The sequence below is a fragment of the Podarcis erhardii genome (assembly GCF_964252035.2).
Source record: "Podarcis erhardii genome assembly, chromosome: 1".
Taxonomy (NCBI): Eukaryota; Metazoa; Chordata; class Lepidosauria; order Squamata; family Lacertidae; genus Podarcis; species Podarcis erhardii.
In genome coordinates, this window is record NC_138497.1 from 69,122,593 (window position 1) to 69,142,054 (window position 19,462).

The window sequence follows — 19,462 nt, forward strand, 5'->3', positions numbered from 1 at the left end:
TACAACACATTAGAATATCAAGTAAAACAATCCAGAATAAAATGTTCCTGAAGAAAATCAAATACAAAGTATACATTCAAAGCAACATAATTAACAAGAAACTAAAATATTATCTTAAAGAATTCAGAATAAAACATTACGAAGGAGGTCAGATACAGAATGCATGTTTAACTTAGCAAAGATAACAAAAAAAAATTTTTTAGACATTTGTATATATTTAAATATTGAAAATGCATAAATAGAGATTAAAAAAACGATTTCAAAGGAAAACCTTACTAAAGGAAGTCAGGTATAAAATGCACATTTAAAACAGCACAATTAACAAGAGATTAAAATATTATCATAAACATAGAACACATCTGCTGCTGTTGCTGCCAGTCTTGCCAATGGTGGTTCATGGCGGTTGGTAGTTGGGGAAGCTCAGGCTCGATAACCTGGGTCTTCACTAAGAGACAACCAAGATGGTCTCTGGCCTCTTCAGTAGCCTCAGCTTTTGTAGCTGGAGTCAGTCAGGGCTCTGCCCTCCCAGGCCAGGTGGAAAAAAGCCTGTAAGGTCTTCCAGGACTCACAGCCAAGATGGTTAAGACTTTGTTATTTACCCAGGAATTTTAATTTGTATAATCTCTCAGCCTGCATGGTGGTTTTAGCTGCTGTCTTTTATTATGTTTGCTAATGCTAGTGTTTAATTGTTTTGCATTAGGTTTTAATTAATTGATTATCTATGTCATTGCACAGTGCCCTGGAATCTGTTTTTTATGAAGGGTTGTATATAACTGCTATAAGTAAGGAAATAGCTTAGTTCCGGCTATGCTGCAATTTGTACATGCAGATGGTGTATGTTTCCTTTGGAGAAATCATCTTAGCAGAGCTAAGAATCAATTCTAATTGGATTGTAAAGCCATTTGCACCACTAGAACTGGTATATAAGTATGTAATAACTCTTCTTTTAATAATATGTAATGGACCTTGTTTTAATAAAATGCCCTGCATTTCTTTGACTTAGTTACTATTGCTAGTTGGTTAAGATTATGTTATTAGTTATCTGCTTGGCTTAACCACCAGTGCAGGAGGACATGGGTTTTGGAATTTTGTATTTGATTATTGAACGCCAGCATTGTACTAGGGGCTATGCAAAATACAGAAATGAATCTAGCCCTCCTCATGCATTCAAAGAAATGTGAGAGGCTTCCAACTGGCTTAGATGCATGGACACCAGCCCCAACCCCAGCATCCCATTGGCCATTGACCTTGCCTCTCCTCTCCCAAACTTGACAGGTTGAGCGTGAAGATCTACAGGGAGATGCTAATTGCATTTAGTTGAACTCTATTAGAATCACCCACTTAGTTGAGAGCCCTGTGCAAACCAGAAGGAAGGATTATAACTACATGCAACTGAACATGACTAGAATCTCCCTGCAAACCTTCACCCTCAACCCATGTAAGTTGAAAGAGGAGGAACAAGTCCAACGTCCATTGGAGCCAAGGCTGGCATCTGCTCTCCCTGCCCAGTTGGAGCTCTAACAAGTTTTCTGAGTATCTGAAGAGGGCTACAGCCTATATGCAAGGGGCTTTTATGCAGTAAGGGCTGTGCAGTTAAAATGGATGTGACAGTATGAGAATAATTTTGAGGACTTTTAGTGAACTGCTCCATGACACAGACTTGGCTACTCTTTGGCTTAACAACCACGGGCTTTTAACAACAGTTGCCTGATGCTGGTAGGAGCATAGTTTCAGGTAAGGGTTATTTGGGATGGGGTGTGTATATGTATATGTATGTTATGGTTACTGTAAAGCTATGTGCATCCCTTTGGTCCTGTTGCCTTGGCTACCAACATGTACTAGTCAGATGTACTAATGTTGCCAACCACTCCTTTGCATCTTTCAGCCTGGGGTCCCTCACATCACATATTAAATTTCAAGCCAGCCTCACAATGAACCGTACTTATTTTGATAGATCAGCTGGAACCCACAACGTTCATATTGGATCTGCATTTTTTCTGCTCTAAGGAGCTGCACTGCAGACAGCTTACCTTCTAGCCTGCCCTCCTGTATAACTGTTGCATGACCCCTGCTACTGCTTTTGCAGCGGCCCACTCTAGAATCAGTGATGTGCATCGGATTTGGGTTTTAAAAAAAGAAAAGGAGATGTGGCAGAATTAAAATGAAATAAGCCTCCTGTGCCATGCGTTTCTGCTTGCTGCTATTTTCTGTATGCCAAGAAAATATTAAAACTCAGACACTAGCAAATATAAGAGCTGAATCTAAATCCACAAACACTGGAAAGTGCTATATTTCACCAAGCCTTTGCCAAACGTTCCTTAAAACACCATCAGAGGGTAGGATGGGAAGGTTATTTGCTTTCATCCATTTATCCAACAACACAGGACAGAGAATTGGGAGCATTGAGAAATTATCAGATATACCAAAAGGAGAAAGCAGGTAATGAATTAAGGAAGGTTACAGAGTGCTTTGTTTGCTCCTGTGATGTGTCTAGTATAAATCTTCTGCACGGCAAGTACCTTAACATGTAGGCAGATTTGGGGGTCATTGATAACTGCTCAAATGATACATATTTGCAATTCCAGTCATGAACAGATAACACTTTGTAATTCCATCAAGATGGTCTCAGCTGACAATAGAAAATAACAATGATTTATTTAATCTTGTTTAGCATGCACCAGATTTCCAAAGATGAGTACTCTTAAGTAATACCATAACTATGAATATGTTTTTTACTTACGGTATATATATTGCCAAGCAAAGTGCACTCCATAGTAACTGTTCTTCTTTAGCGTTCCACTCTATCAGTGGTCCATTCCCAATCTATTGGCCTCTGTTCCTCTTTTTCTTTCAGAGAGCCCCTGCCTGTCTTAAGTGAGCCTAAAAAGGATAAGGGTTATAATGTATTAAAGGCACCAATTTCAAAACAATTTCTCTGCTCTGTAAGGCTGCTGTGTAAAGTATTTGTTTTATAATTAAGTCTCGAAAATTAGGGAAATGGAAAGTTAATCCAGCAGATAATCTTTGGCAATGCATTGAAGACGTTGTCATGGCTTGCACGTTTTTGGGACTAAAGAGGGTCTCCTTTACTTTAAACAGTGATTCAGTGCCACAGGGCATTTTATTGCCTTAATCTTGAACTAAGTACAAATGCTGATCCTCCTTTATCCAAATCCATGGGTTATCCTAATCCTTTATTTAGTCCATGTTCATTTGTTTCAGTCTTGTTTGGACCTGTGACACTAAATGAGCTTAAAGTTGAGTGAACCTTCCCCCTCCCCTCCCCCTCCCCCACTCAGTTTAACCCTTTCCCTCTGCCCTGCTCCCAGGAAACTGCTAGGCTGGCAGCGTGAGTAGATAAATAGGTCCCACTGCAGCAGGAAGGTAAACAGCATTTCCATGTGCTCTGGCTGCAATCAGGGTGTCCTGTTGTGTCAGAAGCAGTTTAGTCCAGCAAGCCACATGACTCGGAAAGCTGTCTGTGGACAAATACTGGCTCCCTCAGCCTGAAAGCAGAGATGAGCACCACACCCCATAGTCTATTTTGACTGGACATAACTGTCCAGGGGTCCTCTACCTTTTTACCTTTACCTTTATTGTTGGTAATAGATAGTAATTACAGTGATGATGTTAAAGCTGTTGCAATTGGCACTATTTAATGTTTGGGAAATTAAAAACAACAGCAGCAGCAGAATAATTTCTTTCCTGTGTTTGCATTGCTAGCCGTTCTCTCAACAATAGCATTAGATTATCAGTCGCACCAGAATTCAGTCTTTTGTAAACTTTTTGGAAATTGCATTTGTTAAGTGTTAGTTGAGGATAGAACTTACACTTTAATGATGTCTTAAGACTTAGTATAAAATTAACAGTATATGCGTGTACATATCAAATTTCTTTACATTTATCTTGAGAAATATAACCAGCAGTAGCTTATTCATTCACTTCAGCATATGTCAAGCAAATTAACTGTGATTTTTGCTAAGCTCCAGTACAGTTTTTCTAAGTTTCCAATTATATTTTAGAAGCCCTCAATTAATCTCCTGCAAAGCCTTCATTCCTATTTTTTTAAAAAACAAACGTTTGAAGTGGAAAAAACTGTGAAGATGTCACTGCATCTATGTCATTTGAGCAGTAGATTTTTAACACTTACAAAGCTTGGATCTTCTCATTATTGAAGCAACTTAGAGTGCATTATGTTAGCATTTCACCTGTCAGCTTTTCCTTATGAAACTGGGTAAGCAAAATCTGAAAATTAAAAATGTTTCATCTATGTTTGAAAAGGTTTGTATACATTTTTACCCTTTAATCCCCCAGTTTTGTACATTGTGTATCAGAAATGAAAGTTTATACTGGGCTGTTGATTATATGCCACTTTCAGTAATACCCTAGCCAATCAGGCGTATTTTTATTACCACATTAATCATAACTGATAACCCAATTGAAAACATATCACTTGGAGATAAATCACATTGAGAGGGCTGGCTAAGACTGATTAACTAAGTACAATTGTCAAGTTTTAAACACACACAATGTAACTACTGTTTTTCGCTTTCATTTTATCATATCCTGCACACCCCACACCTAAAGTGAGGTATATTCATTCTCAGCCTAACAGAACTCTTGTCAATCCAGTTCCTGAGCCTTGGGAGCAAGGGAGCTAAACTCAGAGAAGTCACAACTCAATGAACCAACATTTAGACAGCATCACTTTGTTAACTGCTGAGTCACACAATATACTATGGTGTATCAGGGCAGGAATGAGCCTAGCCTTCCCCCAAAAGACATGTTCCCTTTTCTCATTTCCCTCCACCATTGCTATAAATAAAAGATCAGAAGTTTTCACTTCTGGTGTTGATTAACGACAGTTGAGCATTATATTCAAATCCTAAACTGTGGGGTAATCTTAACTATAGTTTGTTGAAATAAACCAACCTCATAAACCGCAGATTGCAGCCACATCAGTTGATGTTTGGAGGGGAGGGGGTATGTAAGTGCAGTAGAAGACCAGCCTTCTTCCCCTCATTATAAACCATGGTTTATTGTAACACCTGAATATAAAGGCCCTCTGGAAACACTCCTCAACCCCATGTACCATAGGAGCCAATTACTAGGGGCTGTGGGGGCTTTGGCCCCCACAATAAAATAATTGAGGAGGCTGGGCCCCCACAAAGTTGATGGGCATTCCCATTCAAATGGTGTGTGTGCACTGTTATGTGAGGCGGGGCTTTCCTGGGTCCCCACAACATTTTATTCAAGTTGGCACTCCCTCCATGTACCTAACTTTAGAGCTGGAGCAGAGCTGAGGCTCTTACCAGCTACACGGGCTAGAGAGATATCTTACAGATTTTATAGAAAGGGATTGTGCCTAAACTTAGCTTACTTGAGAAGAGAGCTTCTCTGACCAAGTTCAGAGAAATAGCTTTCACTATTTCCTTTGCTCTGAGATTCAGAAGCTTTTCTGAGCTTTTCCCTGTAGCAGTAGCTCAAGGGATGGCATTGTTCTTTAAAACCTTAAAAAATGGTTTTGGATACTTTTTCACAGCTCTGTCTGAGTTATGATTAATTTCCAGGTCTATGACAAAAAAAGAAAAGAAAAGATGAATTTATTTAGGGCCAGTTCACCGAGAAATATAACTGCATATTTATAATACTGAAATTGGAAATTTTGACGGTTTCAGCTCAGCTGTGCCATTTGGCCCAATTCTTTCAATTGTTTATTGCAAATGTGCTGCTTCCCATCCAGGTTTAAAACATCACGTCATGACTCCTTTCATATACAAATGCTTTTAAATATCAAGCAGATTCCAAACTCAGTCAAGGGGAGTTTGTCTGTTGCTACTGACATCCCATTAATGGAACATCTCTCACACACATGCCCTTTCTGAACTGTTGCTTTCCCCCTTCCTGTAACCATTCTGAGCAACCCCCTCTCACCTGTCTTGGACCCTGTATGGGCTTGCAATTCTTTTGAAAAATTATGAGCAGTAAGGATGAGCAAAGTTGCTGAAAGCCATAATTACATGTTTCAGAAGATGCATTTGACAAGCTTCTAATGCTGGGGTGCAATATGAATTGAAAACTAATCTTAACAGTTCCCTCTCTCTTTCTCTGGAGACCTCTCACACACAGAGCTACGATTCTGAGCACCATACAGTTCGCGGGATTTTGGCGGGAAGCATTGAGTGTTAAAATAGTATGAGAGTGCTTTAAATGTATTGTGTGGATGTGTCCAAAGTCTTGGTTTCAGTCTACAATCTTATATACGTTAAAGAGGCCATAGGCTAAGGGGATAGCTAACAGAGTTTGTTAAGAATAGCTGTTGTGCTATTGGCTGCTTGGCATGGGAAGTTTCCCAGTGCTTGGTCAGACAACCTGAGTAGCTGCACAGCTCCATTTCCTCTAAGGCCAGTGTTGCTAGGATTGTTTACCAGCCTAGGAGGCCTTAAACAAACCCTGTGTGGGTGGTTTTGTTGCGATTGTGTGACCTGGGCTTGGACAAGCAAGCAAGAAAATGAGATTTTGAACCAATCTAATATTGTGCAACTAACCTGAAGAATCAATTTCTTCCCCTCATTTTATGTTCTCAGAAACAAACAAATCTCATAAATGTTGTCTGAGTGTGTCCATAACTAACTAAAATGTTCCAAAGCATTCCACAGCACCAGCTGTGCCGTTTTCTAAAGGTAAAGGGACCCCTGAATGTTAAGTCCAGTTGCAGGTGACTCTGGGGTTGCGGTGCTCATCTCTCTTTACTGGCCGAGGGAGCCGGCGTTTGTCCGCAGACAGCTTCCGGGTCATGTGGCCAGCATGACTAAGCTGCTTCTGGTGAACCAGAGCAGCACATTGGAAACGCCATTTACCTTCCCACTGGAGCAGTACCTATTTATCTACTTGCACTTTGATGTGCTTTCGAACTGCTAGGTTGGCAGGAGCAGGGACCGAGCAACAGGAGCTCACCCCGTCGCAGGGATTCGAACCACCGACCTTCTGAGCAGCATGTCCTTGGCTCTGTGGTTTAACCCACAGAGCCATCCCTATGTGCCAGTTTCTAGGAAGGGCTTATTTCAATCAACTGAAGCTAAAAATCACAGTGCCAATTGCTATAGTGGTTTCAAACAAAAGCAGTCTCCATTAACCTCAATTTGTTTTTAATTTTTCTTTAGCTTATTTGATTTGGGGGCAAATTGGCAAACCATTTTCTAATATATTTTGGTAACACTATATGTACTGTTTTTGGGAACCTTAATTAGTCTATCTACGACTGTAAGTTTTGTCCTTCCTGTTTATACAACATTGGTTTTTATATTAATAATAGATGTATTTGCAGAATTGGGTATGTGGCAATGTTTATATATTATCGCACAGCTAGTTTTGCATATAATGAATGTTAAGATCTTGGGAGATGTTAATTCCAGTGCATAATCTGTCGCTTCATTCTGTTAGTGTTCTTTAATCAGTCATTGATCTATTTGAGGGTCTGTCCTCTTATCCTATAATGCTTTAAGTTTTCTTCAGCAATGCAAAAGGCCTTTGGTGAAAGACTTTGGTCAGATGATCATAGCTTTGCCTTTGTAACTCTCATTCATTTTCATCTAGACTATATGGACATTAAGTATTAGATCTCGGACTAGATTCCAAGCTAAAGTCGAGTTTTCCCTTATCCAGAAGAACTTGGTTTACAATATATAATATTCTCCGAATTACTTATGGTATTACTTAAGGATATTCATCTTTGGAAATCTGGTGCATGCTAAACAAGATTAAATGAATCATTGTTATTTTCCATTGTCAGCTGAGACCATCTTGATGGAATTACAAAGTGTTATCAGTTCTCTCAAGATTGCTTAGTACCAGCTGCTGTATAGTTCCATTCCTCTTAAACAGCACAGTCCTTTGGCCCAGCGCCTGCCTAATCATTGTTTAATGCTTCGAAAGATAGCATCTTTACATTTGAGGCAATCTTTCCGAACAGTAACAATACTTACAGATTTGCATGTAGTTGAAATAATTGGAAAAATAAAAAAGCAGGGGGAAATGATGCGCAAACAACACTGCATTTTATGAAGCTGAAAATATACCATATACATAATCGAATTACAGCGTGAATGTGAGGACGCTTAAAGATGTTTATACAGTAAGGCCCATGGTTTGTCAGGTTCACATGGTAGGGAGTGATTATTTTATTTATGTCTCAGTAATCAGTTTCTGTGGAAAGATGTGTACAGTGTATATTGAAAATGGAAGTAAATATGGTCTTCAAATTTTAAAAGCAAAACGACTCAGTACTTTGCCTTCAAAGCATAGTATCTGAAAGTGTTGAGTGAACGGGGGGGGGGCATCATGTCAAACGTCCTACTACAAGGCATGCCTGTGTACATATCATGCTGAACAACCCACTTGATCCAGGGCAAAAGCTATTCATTAAAAGCAGAAAAATGGGAGTAATGTGGCTCTTGTTGGTAGGCTATCAGCTTGATTATCTACCACACCTGCATTGCCTTGCGGCACTGGTCCCAGCTGTTTTTATAAGAAATTGTTTTAATAATTGTGGTTTAATGCTGTAAGCCACCCTGGGACCTTGGGATGAAGGGCAGGTAATTAATAAACATAATAAACATAATAATAATACCTCGGGGCAGTTGAGTTAAAAAATGCTTTATTACTGTGAACTTCATTTCATTGCTGTAAAGCAAGTCGGGGGGGGGAGGAGAGAGAGAGAGAGAGAGAGAGAGAGAGAGAGAGAGAGAGAGAGAGTGTGTCTTGAGTTAGTTACAATAAATTGGATGCACGGCCTAATCAGTGGAAAGCTTTCTATCTAATGGAAAATACTCTAGGATAATATTCCCATTTCATCAGTAAGTATCAAACTGAGTTTAATCACCAGCAGATTGCTGTACAATACCTCAATCACATTTAAAATGCTGTTGAGAAACAGGTAGAGGAATTATTCACTGAGATTTCAGCAAGGATTTACATTCAGTATAGTAGTTCACAGGACCGTAAAACATTTGTAATGCAAACACATGGCTTTCATCCGAACTGGGTTTTCTCCTAACCAGGGGTTGTAGTTTAATACTAACTATGATCGGTTTCAGTACAAGCCAGCTTGTTAGAACTGTCTTCTGGCTGCTGACTTCGTTCTGATAACTCCCTATGGGGCCAAGTTCATTGCTGCTGTTTTCAATAACCTGCATTCTAAAAGAAACTCATGGGAGTGCTTGAAACTGGCTTTGGGAGTAGCCAACGGCTACAGTGCTTGAAGTTGATTGGCTGTGAATGTAAGCCACAAACACTACTCTATTCAAATAACTTTCCTGATTGGCTAGGTGTTGCATAAATAGAGGCTACATTTGATGTCCATAGCCAATCAACTTCAAGTAATGTGGCTTTCCTTGCCCACGCTGAAGGATGTTCTTCAATGGGAATTGCTTCAAGAAACTCTGGAGAGTTATGGGGATCAAGCCAGGTCACACTGATGCAGAATTTAAGCAGGAAGGAAGACATACAGGGCAGTAAGTGAATTCAGGCTCTGTGCTGCTTTTCTATGATGCCCCAAAGAGACCCTTACATGGTATGAAACCCCAAAGATCAAATTCAGCAAAGTACTTAAATATGTGTGTAGCATTATGTACATTAGCAGCCCCTAGGTAGGTAAATGCTTGGCATAAGCATTTACTGTGGCATAAACATAATTGTAATGTGAATGGTTTAGCCATTGTCTGCATCAGTGGCAATTTGTTTAAGGTTATAAACTAAAGCTGTTAGAATTTCTGAAGTGAGACTTTCATCCAAAGAGAAAGAGATAGGAAAGGGGTGAAATTTGTAATTCCCTTTAGAAAAAGGTTTCAGAATCCGGAAAGCAGTACGTTATGGTACGTGACTTAACATTTTACTACACTGGGTTGGTATTAAGGTGCATTAAACACTAAATTACATAAACCTAAAATCAGGGCATAATACTACTATGAGGCCTGAGGGACATAAAGAGAGATGCATATAACCATTGAAGTTGTGTGATTAAACATTCCTTATAGACTCAAGTGGCCTCCGGGGAAGTATATTTAAAGAACAGTGTAAGTTTCTAAAGAAGGCTGCCTTTAGCTTTAATGCCAAACATGCTACTTTTTCGAGGGGATGACTATGAAATAACTTTAAGTTGCTCTTTCTTAGTTGTGCCAAAAGCCACGGCTTACTAGTCACACAAGAAGTAATTCTATATTAGTTAATTATACAACAAAGTACAAATAACATTTTCAGTGTTGTTTGGATTTTCTGTGGGAGGGAACTGTTCCCCCCCCCCTTTTATGCCTATGAGGTATCATGTGAACTAGTCCCTGTTCACAGCCAAAAAGCTCCTGTTCAGAAAACACTCCTAATACAATGCTAGGACTCAGCTAGATTGGTAAAGAAAAAGCTGTTTATAGGCATTGTATGTGTGATATAACATTGTGCCACCAGATGGCGCAGTGGAGTTCCATTTTTCTCTACCTGTTTTTCTTGTTTAAATTTACAACGCATTTAACTGAAACGCTTCTTTGATGTGTCTAGATCAGTCCTAGTCTCTTTAAATTTGATTTATATCTGGTTTATACTCATAGAAATGTTCAGGGCTCAGTTACTAGACACATTTTATTATTATTTTTTCAAATACTTCAATATTCTCTGAATGCACAGCTTTTATATGCCTTCTGAAGAAAATCATACTGTGAACTTTGATTTCTTAGTGAAACCTGAACTATGGTTAAAATACCGGTATATAAATTCCAAGAACAATTTTTAGAGGCTCACTGATGCCAGTTGGATTCTAATAATGTGGGATGGTCACTGAATCATTCCCAACCTTTTGTTGTTTTGAAAAGCATTTGGCTCACATCCAACAAGTGTATACACTGAAATGTGAAATTCATTGTGTACTTGTGTTATAACAGTGATTACACACTGAGTGGTAATTGGCGTTGATTAGTTAGTCAGATCCATGTCTGCTGCCATCTTTATTTAATCAAACAAAGAGAATAATAAAAGCAGCATGCAAAAATGAAAAAGAAAACTTCTCCCTATTGTAAAAAACCAACCCTCAGGATATTACATCTGAACTAACTGTGGTACCCGTAAAGAAAAAGGAGAAGGGATAATGACATACAAATTTTGCTGCAATTTGATTGCATTCAGGTTAAATAGCATGAAGTGCATCATAGAGCTTATGAAAGGATACCTTTACTAGGCTAGCTGGAAGTAAACAGAAATCAAACAATGAGGCAGTTGGAGAAGTTGTCTAGGGCTGTTGCAGAATCTCCTTGCATGGAGGTTTTTAAAATGGGGGGAGATGAGTTGAACACTCTCGCCAGTCCAAATAGATATTGCAGAAGATTTTACGAGGCGAATCAAGAAGGCCTTTATTTATACTGTATGCTAGTATACTTCTGCTCTCCCTTTGTATGGGTCTTCATCTTCAAGCTGAACTTCAACCAAACAGCCCTTCCAATAGAGGACACCTTCTGACTAGAGGACTGTCCTCTGACAGCCCTTCAAATGGAGGACTGATCTCTGAAGAATAGGACACATGGCCACCCATTCTTACACCACCATAAAGATTTAGTGTAGCCCAGATTACCCCATACACGAAAACATAAACACCAGTTATTCTAAGCCCCTCAAGACTGTTGCTGGTTTTTTATTGGTGATGACATTGCTCAAAGTTGTGCACCTGCAACTGTGGGTAACAGTGGATGAGTGAGTGGTGCAGCTACGTTAACTGGAGTATAAAGAGGAGGGGGGCTATTTGAAGGAAGAAAGTTTAAAGGCCTTAGAAGTTGGGAACCCAAACTACAAAGCAAGCGACTCCAGCTCTGGCACAGCAGGCAACTTGAGGGCCTGAGAGAGACAGCCTAGAGCAAGAGCAGAATGGAAAGCTGAAAGATAAAAAGGCCCACATGGCTACTGCATGTAAAACACTATGAAGCAAAACTTCAATGGATTAGCTTCACATGCCTAGTTTCCAGGAGGCCGGGTCAGTATCAGATGAGAAAGTCACTCAAGAAAAAAGAGGCCAAGCTAAATTTCTGAGTGAAGTCAGGTTTCTCCCCTTGTGTTTGAAGGTATACAAAAAGGTTGGAAAGGGAGGGAAAAGAAGGGAGACTGCCTTGGCTGGAAGGTCACGTACCTTTTCTTTGTCAAACTGCAACTCCATGGCTATGTTCTAGTCACTGGTGCTTTTGAAAAAGATTGGCAGTGGGTGAGCAACTGGAGAATGCACAGTAAGGACAGGGCTATAGACTCTTGCCAGTCTTTCATATTTCTTAAAAAAAAAAATAGAGTTGACATCCCATGAGGCAAAACATTCTCAATCAAGGGAACGGGATGGAGGCCTCTGAGGTAAAGACTTGGGCCTTAGCTCAGTGATTTCTGGTCGATTGAAAGATCATTTTTTCCTGATCAGGTGTTGGAGTGGGCAGAGGTGAGACCAAAAGCTCTGGTGTAACCGAAGGTGTATAGCTAAATAAAAAAACTGAGAAAAATACTGCACTTGACCCCTTTCCCCTACCACTGTACAACTGGCTTGAAAGCAAAAAAAGTCTAGCCAGGCTGATTGGGAGGAGGGGGTTATAGAGATGTTTTAAACCATGTTTTTAAAGCATCATAGATAGAATTTTCTTTGGAATAGAGAATTCATAAAAATGTTTCCTTCCAGCAACAAAACATAAGGCTACATTTTGGTGATATTTTTTCTTCTCTGACCCTTTCCTTCAGCTCTTGTAAAATATCATTTATCCTTTTTAGTCTTTATTAATGTAGCCTTGCATAGGGACTACACAATAGTGTTGTGTCTAAGGGAGTGGTTAATTACTGCTCTTCAGTTCCTTGTAAACTGTCGCCATCTAGTTATGTGATCAAGAGCCTGCCATAGATTTGTATGTCCCCTTCCTATTCCGCTTCCCATTTCATGCACAAATTTCTCTTCCCATTTCAGCATTAAGGAGGATATAACTTTACATTTACACCAAACATTGCTAACTTTTGTTAGCTTTAGGGCAGAGCCTCTTGAGAAGCCCACTCCTCTACTATGGAAATGGTTCAGGTGAGTGTCTCTGCAAATTATAGGCACAAATATAGTAATACACACACACACAGAGAGAGAGAGAGAGAGAGAGAGAGAGAGAGAGAGAGTGCTGTACTTCGGGTTACAGACGCTTCGGGTTACAAACTCTGCTAAACAGGAAGTGGTTGCTCCAGGTTAAGTTCTTAACCCGAGGTACCACTGTATTCAGAGTGAAGGGAAGTAATGTTGCCCTCATTCTGATTTGGCTTCCCTGCTTTGGATCTAATTAGCTGTCCACTGTCATCAGGAAAGCCATCCAGAGGGAGCGTAGTGCTTCCTGATTTGACTTTGTGGCATCTTCATGAATCTGATTAAATACCATTAATAATCAAATTGATTAAATATCACCACTAACCTGACTACATATCATCATTGCTCCTGTGGACCCTAATTAGTATGGATTGCCTTAGAAGAAGCCTTGCTGCATATTAGGGAAAGAAACAACTGAGGACATGTGATAAAGAGTAGGTGAGAGTTCGTATGTAAAACCTTTCACTCCAAACCCCAAAATGCATCTCTAGTTTGCATTCATAAAACTTGATTATAGAGAAGTCCAATTTGAAGCTTAAGCATTAACATTGGCACACACATTGTTAGTTTGGGGCAGGGAGTTTGAAAACGTTAGTTCCAAAAGAAGAAGAGAGGGGACAATTCCTGCATGGGAAAAGAAGAATAGGGCTGGGAAGGTCCACAGGACACTTATTTTAAACTTCTCTTTCAACTCATTATCTGTCTATTTATTGGCATTGCTCCATGTCTGGGCAAAAATACCCGTAGAAAAGGTTGTGCTAAAAATGCCAATTAAAACTAAAACTGGTGATGTTCCCTTTGTGCCCTGTGGATTACAGAAAGAGTACTTGTAGGTCACAAGTGCCACACAGGCTAGGGTAGCGAACACCATTGTCTTAAATAATTCATTGAAACGAAGAGAACATAATTAGCTTCACGGTGAGATGTTAATTGCTCACCTGTCATTCCCTCACATCATTTCTTTGGGATTCTCCTTCAAAGACTGTGAACAACTCAATTTAGCCAGGGCATTCAGTGGATTGATGAGTGAGGACTATTGTAATTAAGCTTCTATTACATTGCCCCTAATCAAATTAAGAGATGTCTATGACTTCCAACCAGATGGATTTTCAAGCCTCACCCCACCCCATTCTTGGCAGTTTTTAGGAATATGGTTATGTTCTGTTTGCTGTGTGGCCAGAAATTAATCAACTGGAACTCCATATGCCATTGGTGATCAGCTGCGATGTGATGCTACCCAACAGGAGCTACAGGGAAGTTGGCTGGGGTGAGATCATTGCTATTTCATAAACTACACTTTTGGAACTCATGGAGGGCGTCTTGGAGCAGGGAAGCAGCAAAGAGCCCAAGTACAGTGGTACCTTGGGTTACATACGCTTCAGGTTACATACGCTTCAGGTTACAGACTCCACTAACCCAGAAATAGTGCTGCAGGTTAAGAACTTTGCTTCAGGATGAGAACAGAAATCGTGCTCCGGCGGCACGGCAGCAGCAGGAGGCCCCATTAGCTAAAGTGGTGCTTCAGGTTAAGAACAGTTGCAGGTTAAATATGGACCTCCAGAACGAATTAAGTACTTAACCCGAAGTACCACTGTACTAATTGTCCCCTCCTCCTGCCCTGTCCCCATTCCAAATTCCTTTTTCCCCAAGCTTCTCCCCTCCCCCCAAAACACACACACACACACACACTGAGAGAGAGAGGGAGAAGAGAAATTTCATTTGGAGTCAGTTGGCAACCTTATGTCTTGTTGTTGCTCTGATTATTAATTTTTGTGTTCTTGAACAGTTCAGAAAATTCCAGACAACAAAGGGAATTGATACATACAGTGGGTGCTCGGGTTGCGAACGTGATCTGTGCGGGAGGCACGTTCGCTACCCGCAGCATTCGCAACCCGCGACCCGTGCGTCTGCGCATGCACGGGTCATGATTCGGTGCTTCTGCACATGCACATAGCACGATTTAGCATTTCTGGGCATGCGTAAGCGCCGGAACCCGGAAGCAACCCATTCCAGTACATCCGGGTTTGGCGCAGTGTGCAACCCGAAATCGCGCAACTCGAAGCATCTGTAACCCAATGTATGACTGTATTAAGAGTGTTGGCCTAGGACCTGGGAGACGATGGTTCCAATCCCCATTTAGCCATGAAGTCCACTGGCTAACTCTGGGCCAGTCAGTATCTCTCAGCCTATCTTACCTCACTGGGTTGTTGTTTCTTAGATCACTCTGTGTCACCAGTATCCCTACTGGTTTAACATCCTCTGTTTCCCAGAAGTGATCTATATATTAATTCAAGTTTGTTCTCACGTTTCCTGCGTCACAGTTACATAGCTGTAGAACATTTACAGCAAACAGCTATTTGTGAGTGGAGTGCTATTGTCATATTGATAGAAACTGGGGGGGGGGTGGAGGGTGGACAGACAACAAACCTGATATATTCTAGTTTCTCAACTACAAATTCAGATATCTATCTTAAATGAAGGTCCACTGAAAAATGTAGCATCCTCCCAGGAGCCTTGCTAAATAATCACAGCAGCAGTCTGCAGGGGGCTGAAAGCTTCAACGACCTGTCAAACTAGATAGCTGGCTCTCAGTAGCAGACATCCATCAGCACCATTAAAAACTCTGGTGCTTTATACAAAACATGGAAATGGTTCAATTTTGCTGACTGCCATATCCATTTGTGGGCAATCAGAAAGAAAGAAATTAGTTACAGATGAGAACATTTTATATAGAACACAATAAGGAAAGGAAAGAAGGCACCGTTGAAAAATACCTATAGAAGAAAGGAACAAATGTTGAAGCTCTCAAGTCAAAACCATGCCAGATGCAACGTGGGGTGGGGGAGCAGAGTTTTTGTTACAACTTTTGTAATAAATACAAAGTAAGAAGGATGTAAATTAATCAGGCCAGTTATAGATATCTGAGGAAAAGGTGGACTAAGAAGAGTACATCTTTGTGTAATTGTGAGAAGGGGATACAGAGGGCAACTTCACACATTATCAGGAAGCGTCGACAGAAAATGTATGAGTTATTCATAATCCTGTTTCTGTACTTCAGTGTTATGTAACGTGCAGAGGAATGGCTCACAAATTTCTACCATGTTTCCTAATAATGTGCCAAGCCATCTCTGAACCTTTATTCTAGTCTATTCCATCTACCCTTTATCTCACAGCTGGTTTGCATCTGGAGCTTTAGGGTCCCCTCCTGCCCGTCAGCTATTCATGAGAATGGAACTGAGAGGAGAAAGTGCTGCTGATGTTGTGGAAAGTGTGCAATTTCAGTTCCTTACTCAGAAAGAAGGTCAAAGCACATGGGGAAATGCCTCAGCAGAGAGGGAGACCTGTGTTCTTTGCAAAAATATCTATTGCATGTATACAGTTTTCAGATAGAACAGGATCATGCCACATGACTTCAGTTTTGTGTTAACTTACCTGGGAGTAGGCATTACTGAACTCAGTGAGCCTTTTTGGATTGTATTAAAGAATACAGGGATGTTGCAACACACACAAATTCTCACACTGAGAATTTAATTTTTGGCACATTTGCGAAAAGAAAAGAAAAGAGTTACAATGTTTAACCCAGAAGTTCATCTGCAAACCCTGATGCACATGTTGTTTTAATTGATTGTGATAATGATTACTCAGTTGCCAATGGCTGAAGGGATGCAGACCTGTCTGCTTTCAAAGTAGCAAGCCCCATGGACTCCTTCAGTTTCATTTATTATCACTGAGAACAAGACACATTTTCATTAGCTGTCTGCTGCATTTAAAAGCCTCCTGAAACAGAACAAACTCAACTTGATTGATGTTTATTAGCTAGCACATGGTAGGTTAAGCAGTGGCAAGATTGAATGTAAGAACTGTGGGCTCAGGTGAAGCAGGATCAGTCTTTCAGAATCAGATGAAGGTCAGGAGATTGTAAGGTCACTGCAAGCCTGCCTCAACATAGATCTGCCATCAATGGGACAGCCACGTCTCCTACCATACAAAGGACGGTCTGGTGTTTGAAGGAGGCATCTATTTGAAAGGCTGTCGGGTCCAAGTCTAGTTTAAAGCTAAAGAGCCATCAGAAGAGGGGACAGGTCCTTGAAGTTGCCTCTCATCATTTAGCAGCTGAACAGCGGACTGAGCAGGCATACAGATCACCTTGCTTTCCCCACTGTAGAGAGATGTATTGTATTTCAATTATGTACTATTTATTTCATAAAATGTATACACCGTTTGATTGTTAGAAACCCTCACATTTATTTAAAACATTTAAAAGATAAAAGCAACAATAAACTAAAAACACGCACCAACATTATTCATGTTTGGGTAGGAAGTAGGTTGCCAAACTCTGCTTTCCATATTAACAAGATTTATTGAGATTAGGGGAGGATATTGAAGGGTTTGTTTAAAGTCCATTAACCAAGAAGCACTTCTTAAACCTGGCACAACTTTATTACTACGGCTAATTAATTACTTTTTGCGAGTTCTGCTAGTGAGCTATTCCCAAGGTTTTTCAAATTATTTTGACAAAATTTATTTTTCCTTTGTGTGGCAGAAAGTACTACTAATTTTTGATGGATGTCAAGGTAAAGGTAATCGATTATGATGATCCAGGCTGCAATTATATAAAATGGCTTTTGAGGCAGTGAAGAAAATTAGTGATATATGTGCACATTGGAAAGTTAATTCCTTAAAGTTATAAAGTACTCTCATGAATTTGAGTGATCTACAGGAATATTGCTGAGAATTCTAAGAGAGTTTACATTCAAGAAAGGCATCTTATGTTCATTCATGATAAAAACAAGTATGCAGTTGCTGTAAATAAAAAATCTGTTCAACAAAACATTCAAAACCTTCTGATTTTGTCAAATCTTTTGTCCCAATAAAAGGGATATAATTGTTATTAGAGGAACTGGCTGGAAAGTTATCTGGTTAGGCACTTCAATCTTTACAAGAGATGGGTTTTATATGGTATTTTACAGTGCTACAAATCCACTCCTGTTCTTATAAAACAGCTTTATTATTATTATTGTTATTGTTAATAGATACTTGTGTTTTTATCAAATTTTGTTGCTAGCTGCTTTGCACTTTTAGAAAAGGTGGAATCTAAATGTTATAAATATGAAATGTGTAAAAGCTCCTTGACAAAAGGTTTAGTGCCCCACAGTAAATACAAAGTCTCATTTAAAGAATTTAAAGTGTCCCAACTATCTGATGCTGAAGCCCTCCATACTTAAGTGCCGTTAAGTATAAGTGCCGTTGAACTCAGTGGAGGTTCCTTCTGAGAAGATACACATGGAGTTGCAGTGTGAAATACACTAATTTTAAGTCTCATTTTTTTGTGTAAGGGTGACATTAATTTCATTTTAAAATGGTCTTTTGAATGCTCATGGAAACAGGCTCATGGTGAAAGGGGAGCAATTTAATTATGGCTCAGGTTTAAAATAAAATAGATCTTGAAGATTCATAGTGCAATCCTATGTATGCTATGAAGTAGCAAGCCCCACCATGTTCAAGAAGGGCTTAGTCTTAGGAAGGTGTGTCAGGGATGGCCATCTCAGTGCTCTGCTGGTAAAACCCAAAGACTCTTGTGCATGTGCCAAGTGCTTCCACGTGTGTGCTGGAGCTCTCTGAATTGCCCCAACTGGCAGGACTCTCTTTCAGGAAGGGGCAGACAGGCTACAGTATGAAGGAAGCTTTTTGGTAGTCCTTTTGACACATGCACATTAAAGATGTTTCATTTATATGTATAACGTGATTTTAATTTTGCCATATAAATTATTTCAAAGAGTGCCGAGAGAGACCAACAGGGGTGAATTGTGGAATCTCTCTCTTGAGATTATGATTGGCAATAGGCCATATTTGTGAATGAAAAGATTAACCCTATATGTAAAAGATAGGGTTCCAGTGGGGTAGCCACCTTTGTTGCTGGAAAACACACACACACAGTCCTGTGGCATGTTAAAGAATTGATAAATTTATTGTGGCATAAGCCTTTGTGACTAGAGTCTGTTTCATCAGATGCACAAAATGGAGTTGTTGTTTTTTTAAAAAAGTGGGGACTATTCACAAATTTCAGAAACTCTCTTCATTCAAAGTTTGAAAAGAATCAGTTCAAGGTTCTACAGCTTGATTCTGCCCAATATCACTTTGTTTTCTGAGATCAACAGGGGGAGGTTTCTTTTACACTGCAGCACCTTCACACACCACCTTTAATTCAGTTTCCAGAGACTTGCTGGTGGTGTGGGAAGTAGCAGTGTGGCCTGGGGCCTCTCCCATAACCAGTGGTACGGAAGAGAGTAGCAGGTCAGCAGCTTCCACTCCCAAGGCAATCTGAGAAATGGGCCT

General features: G+C 40.0%; 1 protein-coding gene and 1 long non-coding RNA gene across 3 annotated transcripts in view; one reads left to right on the forward strand and one right to left on the reverse strand.

Moving 5' to 3' along the window:
• The window catches only part of LOC309330954, a 69,729-nt gene extending 66,641 nt beyond the window's left edge, over positions 1-3,088 (reverse strand). The window contains exon 1 of the long non-coding RNA XR_014151664.1: positions 2,741-3,088. This is a non-coding gene — a long non-coding RNA (uncharacterized lncRNA). The remainder of the gene's footprint in view (positions 1-2,740) is intronic.
• GALNT18 (polypeptide N-acetylgalactosaminyltransferase 18) overlaps positions 1-19,462 on the forward strand; it is a 334,135-nt gene that overhangs the window by 230,477 nt on the left and 84,196 nt on the right. The gene's annotated exons all lie outside the window — the stretch shown is intronic.